The sequence below is a fragment of the Apteryx rowi genome, unplaced genomic scaffold (assembly GCF_003343035.1).
Source record: "Apteryx rowi isolate R43461 unplaced genomic scaffold, aptRow1 scaffold_46, whole genome shotgun sequence".
Lineage (NCBI taxonomy): Eukaryota > Metazoa > Chordata > Aves > Apterygiformes > Apterygidae > Apteryx > Apteryx rowi.
Window position 1 is genome coordinate 2,847,656 of NW_020450716.1, and position 20,675 is coordinate 2,868,330.

Here is a 20,675-nt window from a genome sequence, read left to right on the forward strand (position 1 = left end):
AAATGTGAAAGTCAACTGCTCCTTTGACAAAAAGTTTTCCCAGAATTTCATTGACGTCACAAAATGTTATACATATATGTTGACATCTATAGAGGAGTGTTTACATGTGTATGTGAATATACCCCTTTATTGCTGCAATCCTGTGCTTAATAAATCACTATGGCCCTATAAAATCCTGATTACAAATGTGTTTAAAATAAAATATGAATGTATTTTTGTAACGATGTGTAATATTTTATATAACACTCAAGAACAGATGTCCAGGGAGCAGCAAAATTTTAATTAAAGTTTTTCACTGCTTTTCCTGTTAAGTCAAACCAAAGTCCCACTGAAAGACAGGAGTGAGACAGATTAAAAAAGCACCCACACAGCAACAACCGTTTACATGTATTTTATAACTCAGTCTGTAAAGGACATATGTGGCTCATCTCTATGTATCAAAGCAAAGACTATGTGGTATGAGACTTTCCTGATGCAAGTTTCTATAATGACCATGTCCAGGGTAGTGTGAAAAAATCTTCAGTGTCCTTAATTTCTGTTAACCTTTATCATTAAATTAATCATCATTATAGATATTTTATAAAGAGGCATTTTAAAGACAGACAAAGCTACCTCAGATAGTACCAGCAAGCTGAGTGCTGCTGATGCCACCAGTGCTGGTCTAGAAAGCCATTGTCTCAGAGTGATGATACCTGGATAAGACCATATCCCTGGCAGGGATGCAACAGCTGCTTATAAAGAGAGATTCAAACAAATTTTAAAGGAGATAGTTGGRTGCAGAGTGACTGCCCAGCATTCCTGGCAGGATTTGCAACCTCCTTGCACAGCCACGTCTGCAGAACCGGTGCTCCTCAGGTTAAAGCAGAATGGGGGAGCATGGATGTAGCTGCAGGAACATGTTTTCACATTGCATTACATGTTTGACCTCAGGGTTGATGCCCTTTTGGGAGTGTATCATCTCAGCTACTATAACTCCCTTTATTTTGCTGGCTCAGGACCTCACACACTTTACTGAATCTAAACCATCTTTGGACACAAGAAAGTCTTGCACCCTGTTTGAGGTGCCCAAAGGAAAAGATGCAGGTAGTTGCCCAACACCCCAAAGAACATCCCTGACTAAACCAAACACAGATCTCAAACACAGGCCAGCACCTTTGCCACAAACCAGCCTGTCTCCCCCAGGAACTCTTCAAGCCAGAGCAGAGGCAGGACACAGCCGACTGCTCTTACACGTGAAATGATGTGGCTGTATTTTTTCAAAGCAGTTTAGGGTGCTTCAGTTTTTGCTTGTCCYGCCTGAGAAAATTGATTTCCAGAGGGTGTGTTCCCAGCCCTTTGTGTTAATGTAAGTCGGATGATCAAAAAGCAAAGAAGACCAAACTGTTTTTCTCTGGTGAAAAGCTGAGCCTGACTTCACAGCTTTCAGGACTTTGTGTCATAAGCCTAACGTTAAGGCTTTCCATTACATTTAAGAGGTTATTTAAAAAGGTCTGTAAGCATACCTACACATAGTCCTAGGGAAAGGCATAGTCCTGAGACGGTGGTTGCTTGGGAGGCAGATGAGAGAAATATGTGATGCAGATGGGTCTGTTACCTTGCGGAGGGAAACAGGCCAGGGAAGGAACCTGAGGGTGCTGGAGAGGAGGATCATTCACACCACTGGAAGAAAGACCAGGTCATCAGGGTGTGAACAGTTTGCACAGGTTCCCCCATCATGCTGTATACACAGAAGACTGAAAAGGGAGATTTTTTCCTGAATTTAAAGGAATTGCAGAGCTGCTCCCAAGAGGCTTCCCAAGAGGAATCACATGATTTCCCAGAGATCAAACCTCCTGAACACTTGGAGTGCTGGAGGCATGTGCATAGGGAACAAGCCTGGCTGAGCTGCAGACTGAGGGGCAAGTGAGGACAGGAAGTCAAACCAAGACAGGAACAGCTCAGGGGGTCAGCCGCCGCTGTATTATTCTACTATGGGGGGGCCGTTATTCCCCCCTCCTTGAGCCACGAGAGCAGGACCTTAAAATGGTGAGTAAAACCAAACCGCACCAAGCTAGCAGTTTACCAAGTGGTGACAGAGAGAGCTGTTTCCAGCAGAGATCCTAAAAAACTGTTCAGGTTTCTTGCTTGCTTGACTGTAGTTGTACTAAACATTCTCAGTAATTGCTACAGGTTACTGCCTCAGTCAGTGTTGCTGGATTTTTCTGCGTGCAAGGGCATCTCCCCTATCATCCTCACTTAAAACATATGTGAAGGGCAGGTTGTCTCCATCCCCTTGGCACCTTCTCCCCCTCACCCCATACTCTGGGAGTGCTGATGGTTTTATGTGTCCAGGGAAGCACTGCAGGACAGACACCAGCTGCCACTGGGGACAGGACGCAGGAGAAGGCGACCATATGGACTATTCCACTATGTCGTTTCCTTGGATATTGAAGCAGATCCAGGCTGCCTCTGAGTCAGGTTCCCCAGGAAAGTCATTAGCTTGCTCCAAATGGAGTGGTATAGTGCAGGAATAATTTGTTTGCTGTCTTCCTGGTGTGCTGGCTATGGAGTGCTCTCAGGAAAACACGCGCGAGATGATGCAAGTGCCTCCCAGCGCAGAGCCGTCTCTTTGCTGGCTGTCTGGTCTTGGGCTGAACGTTGCTGATGTGGTTGGACATAACCAAGCTGCAGTGGGTCTGCAGCTTCTCAGTGCTGATGGAAATGCACATAGTAGATAGCCTGGCAGGCCTCCCAATCTAATCTGCCCTGGTGGAAAAGAGATAATATTTTTCACTCTACTGCATTCACTTGAAAGCTTTTTATGTAAACATTGTTTTTGCCTAACTAATACAAGCAGCCCAATTAGAGCCTGTTTCTAAATAGGTTTAGAATTACTGGTCATTCTAGGCTACTCATAAAGCAGCAGTGTTTTAAAATATTCTGCTTGATTCATTTCATTCAACGTATCTCAAAGGAAACTTCACAGAAGAAAAATGCTGTGAATTCCATAGTAAGATACTCACTTCTGGTTCTAATTATTCTCCATGGTTGTATTTAAGCATTATTAAATTCATGATCAGTAGACAGACTGGTTTTTATACATTGTACTTAATATTCAGGGAAGGCTGCTGTGATGTGTACCTCATAATGTGATGGAAATCAATTAACAGGTGAAAAACCACTCTTGTACATGAAACACCATCTGAAAAGGGCAGTCAGTTCTTCCTTGGGGTCTTAAACAACAAAAGAAAACCCACAAATGATGGCTGAACCATTCATATGGAAGTTCTTAATTTCTTTCTCAAGGGAAGTTAAAGGATATTTCTTAAGAGTAATAATACCTACGGTGTTATAAATCCCTTTTGTTTGGCTTAGAACACTTGTTTCCATAGTACATMCTATATGCTAAATGCTCTGCAGATAGGCATTTACTTGTACGAGGGTGGTTAACCTCACAAAACTTGCCTGGGATGGGGCAGGTTGTTATTTCCATTTTACAGGCTGGGACCCTGTGGGACAAGACTTCACTCAAGGTCATGCAGGAAATCTATAGAGCAGGCAGGAGCCGAAAGCTGGTTCCCAAAGCAGAGATCCAGCAAAGCACATGGAAGTTTAAAGGGAGAAATATATATCTTAGCTCAAAGGYGTGAGCCGGGAAAACCTTGACAGATGTCAAGGTGTCTGAGGTGCCATAGGTTGATGAAGATATGCTCTTGGGCATGCCCCTCAGGGCTTTGGCTGTCTCTGGCCTGTTTCAAGGTCTCTGGAGGCCAGAAAACAGCCACCTTTGWTCGAACTGCAGTGGCTGGAGGAAACGGGCAATATCCCCTTCCAGCACAAACAGCCCTGAGGCTGTGTTGCCCAGGGTGGCCGCAGCTGCCRCGTGGGTCTCAGAGGTGTCCATGGTGTGGACCTTCTCAGTGAGATGAAAATAAATGAACTCAAAGCATAAAGGAAACAGGACAGTCCTGTCACTATGCTGGAGCCAAGATTTTGAACGCAGAGATCATGGTCTATGTAGTTCTATGCAAAGCAGCCGCTTCTGTGAACTACAGTTTTAAAGTGGGAGCTAAAGTCTTTCTTTTTTGATTTTCCATTTTTAACTTCTGAGATAAGAGCGCATCTAACTCATCACATTGCAAAACAAGCCTTTTTCTTAACTGGACATGGGGTGACAAACACCTCCTGACATGCTGTAGGGGTCGTTCCTTCCAGACCATTTTCCTCTTTCGTTACAGATAGATAGTTAAATTTTCTCAATGTCACAGAGTTGCTTCTTCTCGTCTTTAGTGCATGTTCTGCACTGAAAGTTGTAGTCATTCCTTGTTGCATGTATGGCATTTTGTCTGGGTTTCCCCAGCATTTGGCAGCTTGGTAGGCTATCTGTGAAAGAGGTAAAGCAATTGGTTGCACTGAAAATGATGGTCTCCTAGGCAGAGATCTGATGATATTCTAAAAATGAGTGACATCAGACATCATGAGGGCTGTGACAGAAACAGTAACACTACATCCACACCGACCAGATGTGTCTGCAAGGAATGTGTATGGCGTCGCCTGGTTATTACCTCAGACTTGGAGGAAATCATTGGTGCTGACATCTGTTTATTTGATGTTTGTACAGGGAGAGGCTTATAATTTCTCTAGCAGAAATAGGTCACATTCATTCAGTAAGAAAAAAGTGGCATTTTCGCATGCCTAGAAAATTTGAGTGCTTGAAGAAAAGTGCATTCAACCAGACCTGTGCACAAGCCAGCATCAATTGGCTGTCATTTTTGGGGGGCGTACTAGACATACCAAGGCGTAAAACGCTCCAGTAAAACCTCCCTTGCCCACCCAGGTAGTCTGGGCAGTCATTTCTGCATCTTTTCCTCCGAGCCTAGCTTCTAGTTCTGCCTCGCTTGGAAACAATGACTCCAAGACATACGTTCCATATTTGCATGACTACAACTTTTCAAGTGCATGACACTTAACAAAAAAAAATTGRCGGCAGATGGTCTAAAAGGACAAAGCTGAATTTAAGGATTAACCAGACCATAATAAAAGCTGTCATTACAAGTTGTCATCATTGGCGAGTTATTTATTAGCACTAAACAAACACTGTTCCCTTCAGATACCAAATGTCAAATGTTTTAATATGTAGAAACCAAGTCTTCCTCTTCCAGCTGCTCCCATTTCATCCTGCCAGCTGTACTGCCTCATCTCCTAAGACCTGCCAAAGAGCCTAACATTAACGTGCCTTATTATGTATATCATTTTGCCAAAGGAGGCCAGATGAGGCCAAATCATTCTGATAATAAGCCCTGCTGCCATTAAACACTATTATGCATGCTACTGTTGATCCTAAAACCTTTGTGGAATATTAATGAGGGCATCCTTGGTATTTGGACAAAATTACTTCAGCACTTACTAGGTTTGTCTGCAATCCAAAGGGATCTGTTACTAAACTGGCCACTTTTATAACTAAGGGGAAAAAAAAATTAAGTGGCTGGTAGGCAAGATTTCCACTTCTGGGAGGAATTCTTTCTCCTTCAAAAACAATGCAGCTAAGGAAATAATGGTTTGGGGTTTTAGGCTGGCCCCTTTAGCAGTAAAAAAAGTGAGGATGGAGGAGGGAATTGCATCAGGATGATGTAAATGTTTTTATCCCTTTTTTGAAAACCTTTTTTAAGGTCAATTTGAAATGAAAATGTCATTGTGAAAAGAGAAGTTGAAACATTTGAAATTCTTCAAATGCATTTTAAGAATTGTTTTACTGAAACAATGTATGATACTTTGACCTGAAGTTGTAAATAGCTTTGGTTAACCTAGAACTACATTTTTCTGTGATTTTATTGCTTGAAAAAATAGTCACCTGCTTAAATGATCTAACTTTCGGGGGAATGTACTTGACATTTACCTCAATGTTTTTAATTTCCTTTGACCCAAGGTTGCAACTCTAATTGGAATCTTCTGATGTGTTTTCTGAAGTTATTTATACTTTACAAATTCAATTGTTTTTCCCTTTCTTGTCCATCTTCTGGAAGTCTTTTGACATTTCTTCTGTAGCATGATTCCATTACAGCAGCAACACACAAAAACAGTGGGAAAAAGTGACATAAGCTTTCTGTTGTAACTTGACCATAAATTCAAGCCTTATACCTGCTATGGGTGGTCCCTTCTCAGATATTTAAAAGTTAAAACCTCACTTGCTGTGATTAACTAGTCAGAATCACAGCCAGCTGCACACCCCATACCCGGGACCAGGGAAAGCACAGGGAGAAAGCTGTTGCGGTCATTCTTTTACTGTATCAGAGGGAGGGAGTAAAGAGAACATCCAAAAGGGAAATATTTCAGCCCATAACATCTGGCTGGAAAGAAATATTTGTTGAAAAGACAATCTCTGCCCCCAGAGGGGCAAAATCTCACTGATTTAGAATTTAGTGCTTCTTTTCTTTCTTTTCTTTTTTCTTTTCAGAAAAAGTCAGTCTAAAAACTATGCTGGAAAGAGAGAGGCAGGCGAGTGCAGCCGACCCACGGGCTGTTGCGCAGGGCAGCCCGCCTCCCCAGGGTTCAAGCCCCAGGGGTAGGGACCTTGCAGGAAAGCCTGGACCAGGAGCAAAATGGGGTGACGGGACAGACTGGGGTAAACTTCTGTGCCTTGTCCGAAGTGGAGCCATGCAAAGTTCAGCCCAAATGCCAAGAAAATAGACCCAGAGGAGCATACCCATTCCTCTTGCCTGTACTCCCATTTTTGCAATGGCAGTTGGTTCTGATGTGTTTGGTTCAGGTTTCTCAGCTTTCAGTATTTGGGTAGCCACTACTGTGGGGACTAATTCAATATATTTCCCTGACCCTTTTTTCAGGCTGTCATTTTAAGGAGACAGATTGATTGCAGTTTATGCAGAGATTGCCTGTCCTGGAAGCTATACAGTTTTTAGCCTGGCATGAAGCTGTGCCTGAGGCTTTTTCTGGTCTGTGCTATTGACCTGTTGTCTGGGATTGGGCAAGTCGTATTACCTGTCTGCATTTCACGATATCTTTGGTATTCAGGTGAACTGCGAATGAGAAAAAATTCTCAGGGACATAGGTTTGAGCCAATAAAAGGGAGCTTTAAAGATTCTCTGTGGCTGTGCAACTCCCTCCTGCCATGATACTGCAGTACCAAATGCCCTGAAGAAACATCTGCTTGCCATTGCTCAGCTTTGGCAATGCTGAAGGTCTTAATCATATTTTATTGCAAGCCTTTCCACATCTGTGCCTGTGGGCTCGGCGTAAGTGTGGTTATTCATGTATTTTTGTAACAGCAAAAGTAAAATCTAGTGTTTTTCTTTTCTCTTTCAAACCCCACTGCTGTCTGGTCTCTGCTCTGAGCTCAGGCCCCGCTTTGACAGTAGGTAGTTCTTTTTAATCAGCCTTTTATTGCATCGGTTGCACCACCTGGGAAGACCAAGACGCCTCCTCGAAGCACATGTCATGGCTGGAGCACTTGAAGGCAAGGCGAGGATGGAGAGGGGGTACTGCGAGCAAGGCTGGAGGAAGAGCTGGCCAAGCACAGCACCCGAGGGCAGCAATGGGAGGGGTGGYGCGGGACCCACTCTTCCTCCTTGGAGATCTGGGCTATCCTGGAAAAGTGCAGCTACACCGCACAGCCCCATGGGGAGCGCGGGGTGCCCGGGATGTCTGCAGCAGCCCCGYACCACCAGAGAGCAAAGCTGCTTTCCCAGGGCCCTGTGGGGAGCTTGCTCCAGCAAGGCAGGGGCCAAGTGTCCATGTGAGAGCTCGAACTCCGCTGGAGAAGCCCTGAAGACACTTTAGGGAAATAACGTGGAAGTCTGTTAAGTGCCCAGGTCTTACCTTTCTGGCTGGTTGCGCAAGAGTGGGAATGAGAGTCTCAGTTTAAGGGCCATAAGAGAATAGACTAAATCTCCATTGTCCTTTCACTAGTTAATTTTAATTTCCTTACATTTGTCTTTCATAACATCTTGAATTGTGATGCAGATATTACAGCTACAATATGAGATGCTTTAGATGTACTAAAAATGAGCTACTGCATTTTATACAGCAGAATGAAGGCAAAAATCATCAAAATTTGCTATTTTGGTCAAGATATTTAATTTCAACCATTTCCAGCTGAAAATGTATGATCTCATGTTGAGTCAGCTATAAAATTTTTGAATTTGAAATTGACGCACCATTTTGGTTAACATTTCAAGATTTGGTAAAAAAGACAACATTTTCATGAATATGTTTGGAAAAAAATACGTTTTTCAATTAGATATTTTTACATGCCAAAGTGATTTTCTTCTATTGGAGATTTTGATTGCCTAGTCATTTTGTTCTTTCTCAGCACTTAATAGAATTGAATGGAGTAATCAAAGACCTAGACGCTGTTATAGAAAATTACCTTCTGCTTCTGTGCTCCTAATGATGACAAAACACCCATTTTTGTTGAAAACTTTTCAACTTGCATCCTTTGAATTCCATTATCTTCAATACATTTTTATGATCCAGGCCTCAAATGAAAATAATTTAGAGGAAACTGGAGGATTTCTCTTGACTTATTTCAAAATAAGCCAGAAAAAACAGATAGGACCATCTCTCAGAGAAGGCAGTGTTGCACACACAGATGTCAGCAAGGTGTAAGGCAATGTTGCTTTTGTTAGGCCTGCCCTTCTGCTGAAAGGAGAGAAAATTTGGGTGTGAGCACCTTCAGGATCATGTTGTAGAAGCTGAGCCGATGGCATTAGACTTGTGTGACAAAATGGAAAAAAATAAAACCATGAATTTTGCTGCAGCTATTTAGCTAGCTTGTAGTCTGCAAAACCCCCACCATAAACCAAGCACCTGCATTTTTTCAATAGACAAATGGTTATAGACTATAACACACCTTAGCAATGTATAGAACATTTGCCATTTCCCTGGTGTTGTTGTAAAATCTATGCTCCAGCTTTCAGAAAAGGATTTGTGAAAAGCCCATGTTAAAAAAAAAACAACAAAAAAACTTAGGTAACATTTTCCTGTCACCAAAAAGAAACAAACACAGAGCACACGCCTAAAAGCAGAGGCAGAAATAAGAGCCAAGGTATTTTTAGATCGTCTGGGTTCCCAGCCTAAGTAAGGGAATGACTTTAATTAAATGTAGGCAACCCCTGCGCCATTCTTTCTGTGGTTGACTTCAGCTGTACATCTCACGTCTTCGAACAGCTCTTCTCAATTGCACACAGGCAGCTTTGTTTATAGTGCAGGGGAAGGATCAAATGGTTTCCATTTTGGGAAGAAGGGAGAGAGAAGGCAGGCATTTTCTTCTGAGTGATCCGTGCCTACAGAGGCAGCTTTATAACTTCACAGGAGAGGGTACAATATGCTCAGCATATGTCAGTCTTTCCTCMCAGTAAGGGAGATGAATCACCTGCCTTCTCTAGAAGGGAGATGTTTAAATCCTTTCTGTTTGTCAGCTTTCCTATTATAATGCGTATTAGTAATAAGCTCCGCAAGACTAGTAGCATATGCAGTTAATGCTTCACATTGGCCAGTGATATTGGCAGAAGGGATCTTGAGGGAGGGCGCGTTTTTTCATGAATAATGCAAAGTACAGTATCTGCAGTTCCAATAATTCAAGGCCTGGGGTAGCAGACTGGTTCATCCTGCTTGGCCTCACGCTCCCTCTGCAGTGGGACTAGAGCTAGGCTGGGTGCCCGTGGCAGATGCTGCAAGAGAAACTCTCTGGCTCCTAAGGGCATGCAGTCAGGAGCTGGAGGGGAGTAAGACAGGCAACATGTCTTCCAGGGAAGTGGGCTTTGATGATCCCCTACAGCAAAACATGCATGTGTGGACTTCGGTCCCCATTCCCATTCAAGAAGGCATTTCAACACAGTCCAAAAGCAACAATTTGTGGCCTTGAGGCCTTGCTAAAAGCCAAGTTTCTGTCAGAAACTCCCCAGTGCAAGTGCGGTTTGCAAATCAGGCTGCAAAGTTGAGGGAAACAGAGCTGCATGACTTCAAAGGGGCTGTGGGGGCTCCACTGTAAATCTGATATTTGCAATTATTGCTGTGATCCCTCCCAATACCCACCAGCCTTGGCTGGGACCTAATTGTGCTGGGGACTCTATGAACATGGGATAAGTATACACTCCTTGTTCCAGACAATTTGCAAGCTGAGTATGAGACAAGCCAGTGGAAAGCAGATGGAGCCCAAGGAAAGCATGAGATCGTATCAGCCAGAAATGATTTGTCTGTTGGATGGTTTGATTCTTTAAGCAACTTGTCTATTCTAATAAACTGTGAATACTTCAGAAGACTACATACGTCATTCTGAGATAGTTAGGGTTTCCTCCTAAGCTCATGCTACTGCTTGCTTTGAACCAGCTTCTTTTAAAATTGTCAAATAAAGGGGAGCATAATTCTCCTCTTGCCTGGCAAAAGCAGAAATAAATACTACTTCCAAAAAGCCAAACAGTTCAAACTGGTTTCACAATTAGCCTTTCTTGGTGTATGAATTAATCAGTMGCATGGGGCCAAATTTCCAGCTGTGCTTCCACCAAGGAGAGGGATCGCACGTGCCCTGGGTGGGTCAGGCCCCTCGGAGCACGGGCTTGTGGTTTGTTTTTGTAGATGTAAGGAATAAAAAAACAGCAGAAAAGCACCCTATGTACTCAATATCACAGTTTGCTTCTGGTCATGAGGCAGGGCAGAAGTGGGGAGTTGAGTGCAGGAGAGAAATTATTGCTCTAAACTCAGCTTGAACTGAAATAGTTCAACCAATTAAAACTAGGARAGTATCCTGGGAAATAAACTACAGGAGGATTTATCTGAGGAGTGAGCAGAGCAAATTTTAAGGAAAGACCTTTGATGTGTTTAAATCTGTGCTTTACGGTGCCACTTATAACCCTCTGCTCCCTGGAAGCAGGGACGGTTTGCTGGGGAAGGAGCTCGTTTTACCTACCTGTGCCACGTGCACCCTGTTGGGGACAGCCAAGGACTAGCTTCTGGGAGAACTACTTGCCCCTCTTGCTGGCAGATTTCCCCTTGTCAGGGCCTGGATACTGATAGGGCAGAGCCAGTGTGGGTGGTACTGCTCCTACTGCCACTGCTCAACAGCGTGCATGCTGTCCCCGTCCCAGAAACATGAATCTAGGGGGCGGTCGGGCCAGTACTTCTGATCACACTATTAAAAAATAAATAAATAAATAAATAAATAAAATATATATATACACTCTTAAAAAAAAACATATACATGTGCCCTGGTAGCTTTTCTCTTTTTGCTCATTTTATGCTTGGTTATTCAATGCCTCTATTGTACTGAATGTCCATATAATGAATGTCCTAAGCACCGATTAGCCTGAAAAACTTCCTCAAATTTTAAAATGTTTCACTSTTCTAAGAAGGAAGGAAGGAAGGAGGAAAGCAAGAAACCATTGGTCAATGAAATCTTTAGAATCAAGCTTCTTCTGATGTGTTTATAACCATCTGAAGCACATACTGTTTGTGTCAGCAACTTCTTATAATGTCTTCTAATCATTTTAATCCTTTGTAAAATATGCCAGGATATACTGTGTACATAATTTGTGACCTAGATTGTTAAAGTGTTAGGAACTCTGTTGCAATAACTTTAAGATCCTAGAAAATCCATTTCCTACAGGCAGAAGAAAATAAATCTTTTCCCTAACTAATTCCATTATGTACCTCTGCCTGTCACTGAAACACCCCCCACGCTGCCTGAGCCYGAATATTGTAGGTGGGAAATTTCATGCAGCACCTTGAATCCTGTTTAAAACTCTTCAATGGATATAGAAATGTTCTTCTTTGATTTATGCAAACTAAACACTCTAGCTTGTGTCAGAATAATTTGGAGGATTATTCTCTTTTTTAAAATTTTTCTTTTCAAGTTGAAAAGTTTAATTGTAGCCCCAAGCACAACAGTTGTGAAAAAGCCCAAGGCTGAAACTGTACTGCCTTTGGATCTTGGATAGCATATTTTATGCTCATGATGTTTTCCCTTCACCAAGCTGGAGAGTTAAGGTTATGCAAGTCTATTTTGGCATTAAATAAAATATTTTGCCTTTACAGCATGACAGTTTATGGGCACTTAGGTAAATGAATAAGCAGTGCTTCAGATTAATACCTTTATTATCAGCCTGAATACTCTACTTCTGAAAAGTACTCTTGCTGAAAGAGAGGGAAGAATCTCTTCCAGGGAAGTTTCTCTGGTCACTGGCCAGAGCATATTTAAAGAACTCATGGCACTTTTTTCAGTGAAGCCAGGGTAACCTCACCTTTCTGACCTATATTTATTCCCTCAGTAAAACAGATCTTAACATTGGAGGCTCTGCATGCTGCTCAGCACATCGTGCCTGCCCTGTTTGCCTACAAAGCCACCGCTCTGCGTGCCTCTAATTTGTGCTTTACAAAGTACCACGGTGTGACAGCTCATAAACCCAAATTGTAGTGAAATCTGTGGCAGGGAAGCCTCAGAGAGCAATCCAGCTGTTGTATTGGGACAGTGCATTAAGCGATGAGCAAACCAAGGACAGGGATTATTGACAGCAGCGCCACCTCCAAAAGGAGGGAGGCAAAGGTGCGTTTACATGCACTCGTAGAAGATCACATTGCACTGGTAAGGCTCTGCCATTAATTGACTTAGTGGCCTATATTCAGCCTTCTCAGATGTTGTGAAGTGCTGTCATGGACCTCACTGGGAGACGTCTGGGATGGTCCCAAGGGGCAGGGAGGGGAATTGTGCCCATCCGTGGTGTCCATGTCCATGGGAGGGGAGAGGCAGCAGTTAGAAGGGCGAAGCTGAAAGAAGTCCCCTCACTTCAGAGAAGAAAGCACAGGGCAGGTGACGTGATGTGGAAAGAACCCCAGCTGAGGAAGTTTGTGAGCCAAAAAATGCCTTGATTTGGAGACTGTGGTGGAAAACTGAAGTGTCCATATGGCCACATGTCCCATGCGCTGTTTTGTGGTGCATCTGATCTCATCTGCAATTAGTGGTTCTCCACTACGGTGCCATTACCATCTCAGGGAAGGATGTCAAACTGGGTCCACTTYGCCAGCATCTTTGCTGCTGCTGCTGCTGTCCTTCCTGTGGTTGTGTGATGACCTGAGCAGGTCTCTGCTCCTTTATTCTGGGTGCCCGAAGACAGCTTGGTCCCTGGGTGGTCTCCTCGCAGCGTTGGCTCCAGGTATGCACAACCAAATCTCCTGCCCCAAAAGCAACATAATTTATTTTGTCTTCATCTGTAGGGGCAGCAGAACTGCCTGAATTCATAACCTGTTTATTTGTTTGTTTAATGAAATATTTCCATGTCCCCTGTCAGGACGGGTAGAAAAGGGCTGGGGGTTGAGCAGAGTATGGCTTACTGCACTGGCAATACCTGGAAACACCTCCACTGAACTAGTGCTATTTTCGAGTCATTGAACTCATGGACCAAAGGCCAGGGAACAGATCCATGCCTTGCATGTACTGCAGTCAAAGATGGCCTGGGCCTGACCGCTGTGAAAGTGAATGTAGAGCCAATTTTGCACTAACCTGTCTGTCAAATGGCCTTTCCACTTCACGCAAAATTCTGAAATTTAAAAAGGAGTTTTTATTCCACATCAATATTCAACTTAAAATTTCATAACTGCCAGGGAAATTAGCTTGTTTAAAGATTTTTTTTCAAGATTAATTTTATATCCATCTAGGTAACATTGCGAATATGATTTCTATCTTTTATCAGCAGTAGGATTCTCAGATGTATTCATCTGATGCTGGGCTGTTTGTTTAGAATATCACAGTTTGATTTTTTTTTTAGGATTCTTCAATCACATTTCCTCCTCATGCAAAATTCATGGCATAATATTTTAAAACTCTGCATTGTATCTAGGTAGATGTTTTTCTGCATATGAGAGCTCATCTGCTTCAAAGTATAGGCAGAATTYTGGGATATGGAAAAGCAATTGAATTCTCCACAGAAAGTTTCCAGATTTAACATCTATACTTACTGTCTGTTGAGATAATACATAAGGAACAGAATATTCTGTAATGCATTACAGGGACTTGGTCTTAAGTCCTTACTCAGACAAAACTGCTGCTGATTGCAGGCCCTGGCTCTAGGCAAGCAAAAAGTGTAATACACAGAAAACACATTCTCAAAAATGTGCAAGCAGTTCTATAGGAATTATCAGGATTTACTACATGCATTTGCTCAAGCTGATAAAGAGCTACATTTTCAAACACTACTTTAAGTGCCAAAATCTTGTGTGTCTATTAATTCACTTTGTATGTACACACCAACATTTTATAGTGTTGTAGTTTCTTCTGTCTGCTGTAAATCTTTTTAGAAGGGATAAAGTTATACACACTGAGAATACACAAAGCAGATTGAAATCTTGACCTCACTGTAATGAGAGGGAGTCTTGCCTTTAGCTTCTGTAAGTCCAAGATTTTGCTCACGAAGTTTGAAGAACAAGAAGATATCTCTAGGCTAAAAAGTGTTTTTCTTCTCCTTGTGACATTTATAGTTATAGCGCACTTTTTGTTATTTTTTTTTTCAATGTGATATTGCATTGCTTCAATAGAAGGGAAGGAGAACAGAGTGCCTAGTCTACTATTGAACTGCAGTCATCCTTTTATTCAATAGAAATCTCACTCACTCCCAAGTCTAATGGGTAGCCAATTCTGAGAAGCAGCAGGTTCTGGGCAAATTTCATACAGTAGTACGTGTAGGCATATATCTATATGCACACACAGACACATGCAGAATGGCTTACCAGCTTCCACCAACTCATCCATGTGACTTTTAGAGCAGCAGAACAAAACTAAAATAGAAAAACTAAACTAAAAGGTGTTGTGATTTAGCTTTCCCACAAATTCCTTTCAATGTGCTCATTGTATGTTTTTGTCGGTTTGTCCCTATTTTCCACGTAGATGACCAGACTGGAAAATTCTTTAGGGCAACCCTCAGCTTGGGAAGATGTTGGGATGCGTCACTAGATTAGACACTTTTGCCATCAGTGTCTAGCTACAAAACATTCAGTGTATCCTCCTGGCAGACCACTTGGCATAACTAATTTCTATATCATGCTCATCCTGGATTCCTGCTATATGTCTAAATAATTGTATTTACTCTAGAAATACATCTTTAACAGAGATTTAAACGAATTATGATGTTATTACCCTTTCTGTCCGAATACAAAAGTCTCTGATTCAAGTTAGTCAGACTTGCAGCTTGACTTCGCTGGCTTATCTAGGATGGAGGTTAACATTCAGATCTAATTTTTGTTCAGCTCAGAAACCCACTCGCTTTGCTGCAGTAACAGAGGCAAACTCATGACGTGCTGCTGGCAATGCAGTGGCTTTTCTGATCCCAGTTCCCCTGATGGCTCCCTCTCAGCTCCCTGCAAAGAGACCATGCTGCCACCCAGCTCAGTGCTGGACCTTGTGACTGTTCTCCCAGGGGACGAGGTAAGACCCAGCAGAGACTTGTGCACACGTATTGCATTAGAGAAGTATAGACTCACATCAGAGGAAGGCACAGATTCGTTTTGGAGAGCAATAAAAGCAAATGGAGTCATTGCTGGTTAGGACTTGTGCCACTTATGGTGGGGCTGAATCTGGTGCTTCCTATTTCAGATGTCCACAACCCACTAAATCSTTTGTTTTGCCACTGAGAGTCCCTTGCTGTCAACCCAGGTACATGTGCTGCAGTCACAGTCATATCCACTTTGGTGTTAGTCCATCCAGATTATGGATTTTGTGTTAGGCCAAAAGGAGTATTTCTAAGACCGCAAGTAGCCTYGGGAGTCATTTGTCTTTGTCTTTGAGACAGTGGCACTATCAGCTCCTTTCAAAGACGCCTCAGTGGTCCACATTCCTCATAAAAGCGTTGGAAAACATTGCCAGRCTGAGATGATCAGCACTGATTTTGGAGAAGGTTTTAATCTGCTTCCAGACCCCTTTATAAGAGCATCGGTGGAAAGGCCTTGCTGTGCCAGYGAAGATCACACCTTTCTCCTCTCTGTAGGAGCATGCTTTCTGTAGCAGGTAAGGCACATCACCCATCAACGAGGTGTCATGCTTCCTATTTTATTCCCTTCATCCCTGAATTAACTCTTACAGAGATGATGCAAACTACTTAAAAGGCTAAATACTATAGGACAGTGACTTCTCAATGCTACATGCTGTGAGATTTATTTTCTTTGAAACTACTGAAGGAGCTATTCATTTGCTTATGATCAGCCCAGCCTAAACAGGAACTCGATTACTTATTGAGTTCTTAAAATAACCCTCTTTTGGGCCCATATACAGCACTTGTAGGATTTAACTTTCCAATTTGTTTTAAAAACAAAAGGTCTCACATGTCTAGAACCACCTCTTTCCTCTCCCTTCTTTCATTAAACCAGCTGACAATATATATGTTTAATTTTACTAATGTTTTAAAAATATTATAAAGTTCAGAGCAAGTTTATGTGTTCAACAGATTTGTGAAAAGACTCTCCTTTCCTCAGGGAGCCAGCTGGATCAAAGCCATGTCAAAAACTTCCTGCAGGAAAGACATAACTAGGAAGGAGTCAGGAATTTTGCAATGGCCCCTTTTCGCATTAAAAGAGCTGCACAGGGCTGTTGGCTCTGCTGGGTTGCTGAATGAGACTCTGCAAGGTCACAGCTGTGACAGGCTTCAAATGATGTCCGCAGGGGCATTTCTGTATGTGCATAGGGCTGGATGCAGCTGTGGTAGGGACGGCAAGCAAGGGGTGCTCAGCACTTATGTGGCCACTGAGTTGCACAGTTGAGAGCATACATGTGGTACCATGCATGGCTAATGGGATGGGACAGTCAGGCTCTCCTGTTCACTAAATCTACACCCGGTTGACATTGTACTCTCTTTCTCCTCTGTGTCTGCTTGTAGCAATGATCCCCCGAACTGAGGACTGAGCTGGATTTCATCCCTGCTCCAAACGCTGCCTGATGTGCAGCTGCAGTCTACCTTGAGGTATTTATGCTGTGCTCAGGTTTGCTTCGGAGTCCATTGGAGTCAACGGGAGCCTCTCCAGCAATGTCTATGAGCTTTTAATCAGGCACCAGGTGAAAAGCAGAACTTGTGACCTGAATGAGTCAGAGCGCCGTCATTTCTGCTTGCCATGGCCGTGTCAGTTGGCACTGAAAAACATACCTTGCTGCCATAGTCTGGTGTGGTAACTCGCCGCAGAACAGTGAAACAAGAGGCCAAAGCTTTGCACAGGACATCTAAAGACTACATTTTGTGCATTGGCAGGGTCTTACAGCACAGCCATGTTTGAAGTTTAACACTTTGCTTTCCATTCAGCTTAGCAAAGCACAGAGCTTTCCTCTGATTGATATCCTTAGACTGGTATTTGAATCATACTGAAAAAAAAAAAAGCCAGTTCAAATTGCAGGAAAAAATGAAAATAAAAGTGTGATGTCATATATGTGTTGACTGGACTTATTCCGCCTTGAGTTTTCATTGCAGGAGACAGCAGCTCAGTGCAATGCACAGCCTCGCAGAGCCTGGAGGGTTACACACTGTCGGAACCAGCTCAACAAGCATAGTAGCACATGGAGACAATGATTTTCTTGGCTGCCTCTCCACTGTGTTCAGCTCAGCACTCGGTTATGGTTGTCCTACCTTCAGTTCAAAATGTTCCCTGTCACAGGCTGTTTTTGACATCAATGTGCAAGCTACCTATGTAACACCTGCACTCTTCCAGCATAGAGCACATGCTCATTCTCCTCCGGCTCCCTTCCCAAGATTCCCAGCTTGTGATCAGCAACTGAGGTGCAATTGCAGATTTCTTGGCCGATTGAATGGGTGCTGTCCTGCTAGGCTGCTGCCTGGCTGCACAACCCGAGGCCTTTAGGGATGAAGCAACACGAAGCAGAATACACTGTGTGCTCTTAGCTGCAGTGTGTGGGAGCGACTGACATCACCTTCCATAGGATGGGATTTAGTCACCCGTGCTGGATATGAAACACCCCTGGGAATCCACTGTAAACAACAACCAAGGCGCAAAAATAATAAGAGCATGGGGTGTTAGTGCTGGAACGAGAGTATGTCCTTGTCTTGCCCACAGCACTGGAAAAGAAAAAAAAGGAGGAGTGGGAAGCTGGCCACCAGCTTCCCTCCAGGAAACAGGGATGTGACAACTGGAGAGGCCCCGAGGTGCTGATGACCCTGGTGGGTGGCAGCTACACAGCCCTTGTTGCCAGATGAAAAGGAAACAAAGTCCTGTGGTGCCCAGGAATAGCATGGTGCTGAAAGCTCTGATTTTAGGAAGGCCAGGGTCACTGCAGGACTTAAATGTCCCAGCTGCTCCAAATTGCGTCAGGCTGAAATTTAGCAAATAATATGACAGAACAAAATATGCACATTTGCAAAATATTAAGTGGTATCTTCAGTGCAGGACTTGGCTTTGCTTTTACTTTGCTTAGCTCTGTTTTATAGGCCTCTGAAGCACAGGTGTGGGTTGCTTTTGAGGGTCCAGCTTCCCTGGTGTTTGAAATTTTAAAGATCTTCCAGTCTGCCAGAGGCAATGCCATTCCTCCACTCCACGGTGAATACCTTTTCTTTTCTTCATTGTTATGTAGCTACTCATCTAGCTGTACAAAGGGTAAATTTTCACATCAGGACTACACAAAAGCATGTCATTACGTGCCTGTGGAGATGACACAAGTGCATCGTTGGTATCACAACATAGCAGCAGTGCAAATGCACAGAGACAGCGCTGTGGACAGGAGGACTGCATGACAGGTATAGGAAATTATTTCCAGGGGCGTAGCAGGTTGAGATATTTGAACTCGTCAAGATTCAGACACTGTTGCAAACAAAGAGCAGAGGAAGAGTAAGAGATTGAGGCAAACAACCCAGTTCTGGTTATTCTGGGTCATACAGCAGTGAGAGGGGCTGGCCTGCCTTGCTGCTGCAGAGGCATACTCGGACCCCAGAGCAGGAGAGGGGACTTCGAGGCCCCTGGCAAAAGGCAGCATGCGAACTGCAGCCCTTGCAGGGCTCCAGCCAGGGCCTGCTGGAGCTCATAAGTGACTTTTTGCTGTGGACTTTGCTGGGAGTTCAGCCGCAACCAGTGAAACCCAATTCAGCCTCAAGCAGTTGGCTTTCAGCCTCCTAATGTTTTGCAGTGATGCTGTTTCTTCTCCAAATCAGCTTCCAGGATTGCAGTGCTGTCACTGCCGAAAACATTTTTTTTCCCCAAAACTGACAGCAGGGGCCAGAACAGATTTGTCAACATCCAAAACAAGCTCCTCAGTTAACTCAAGAAAACCCATCCATTTGAAAACCCCACTTAAGCTCACCTTTTCAGCCATCAAAGGATTTCAAACAGAACCGTTATTGCGGGTGTAAACCTGCTTCTTACTAGTAGCTGGGACAATGTTGAGATAATTTATTGTCTTTGATAGGTAGAAACTAAGCCAAAACCAGCCTAACCCTGTTCTCTTTCCATCTGGGAGAACGCGAATAAGAAATCTATTTAGATGAATGAATGGTGCATCCCCAGCTACTTCTTTTTTCTTACTGGAGAACAGTTCCAATTCATACTGGAAATTCCTTATAGGAGGAGAAAAGTACTTTTCAGACRCCTGCTGAAACCCACAGCTTTTCCCTGTTTCCCAGTGCAGCTTGTAACTAAGTTAAAACTAGAATGGCTGAGGCAGTTAAAACCTGGGTAATCTGACAAGCGATTAAAATCAACTCAGTCCCATGTGCTGAAAGACTTGCAAAAGGGGGTTACTGCAGTTTCACTGAGCAGTTCAAGCAGATGTTTAAGCACTAGGGAACATCGGTGAGGTAATTGTTTTCCATTTACAATAATGAAGCAAAATGACTAATATGTTTTATTCTTCACTGCTTAATTTGGTGTTCTTAAAAGAGTCACCCCATTAACGTGAGAAAGGAGACACTGCTCTTTAGGCAAAAAAAGCCTGGAAGAACTTGTTAAACAGAAATTGTACATCTGTCACTAACATTAACTGTTTTGCAGCTGAGTATTTTTATTTTTTTCTAATCTAAGCAAAGTTCACCTGCATAATTTCAAGACTGTGTACACACTCCAGCATTTGCCAGCATCAGACTAAATATCATATTTCTCATTCACCTAGGTCTGTTAGGCTTCTCTTCACAATCATTTCCCCTAAATCATCATTCACAATCATGACTAACACTAAGTCATTTTGTGTCTCCTGCAAATGTTGCCAGTTTGCTGCAACTTTTTAGTCATTCATAATATTGGCTTGATTTGAATTAGATCTTTCTGAATGTGCATATATAAGTAAGCCTCCTCACTTCTGACTATTAAAAGACTAGATTGAAAGAAATGCCTCCATGTAACCAGGTATCCCTTCCCAAAATAAAAACATACACACAAAGGGATGGGGATGCAAGGAGAAAAAAGGGGGAGAACGCATGAGTGTCTCTGAAAGGGGAATAGCAGAAAGATGGGAAGAGGTCAAAGAGAAGGCAATAAAAAAAATCAGATGCAGCTTGACTCAGCACTGGGGCTCCACTAGCTAGAAACTCCTCTGGGGGTATTTTTGATCTGAGAGTTGGCTGAAAGGAGCCTGAAACCTGTGACCGAAGAAGTTGACCTCTGCCGTAGTATTTCTACTCTGTCCAGAGGAACAGGGTTTTGCCCATCTTTTGTACACATACAAGTTACTATTGAAGATTCCCAATTCCATCATCAGCTTCTCCTTGTAGCAACAG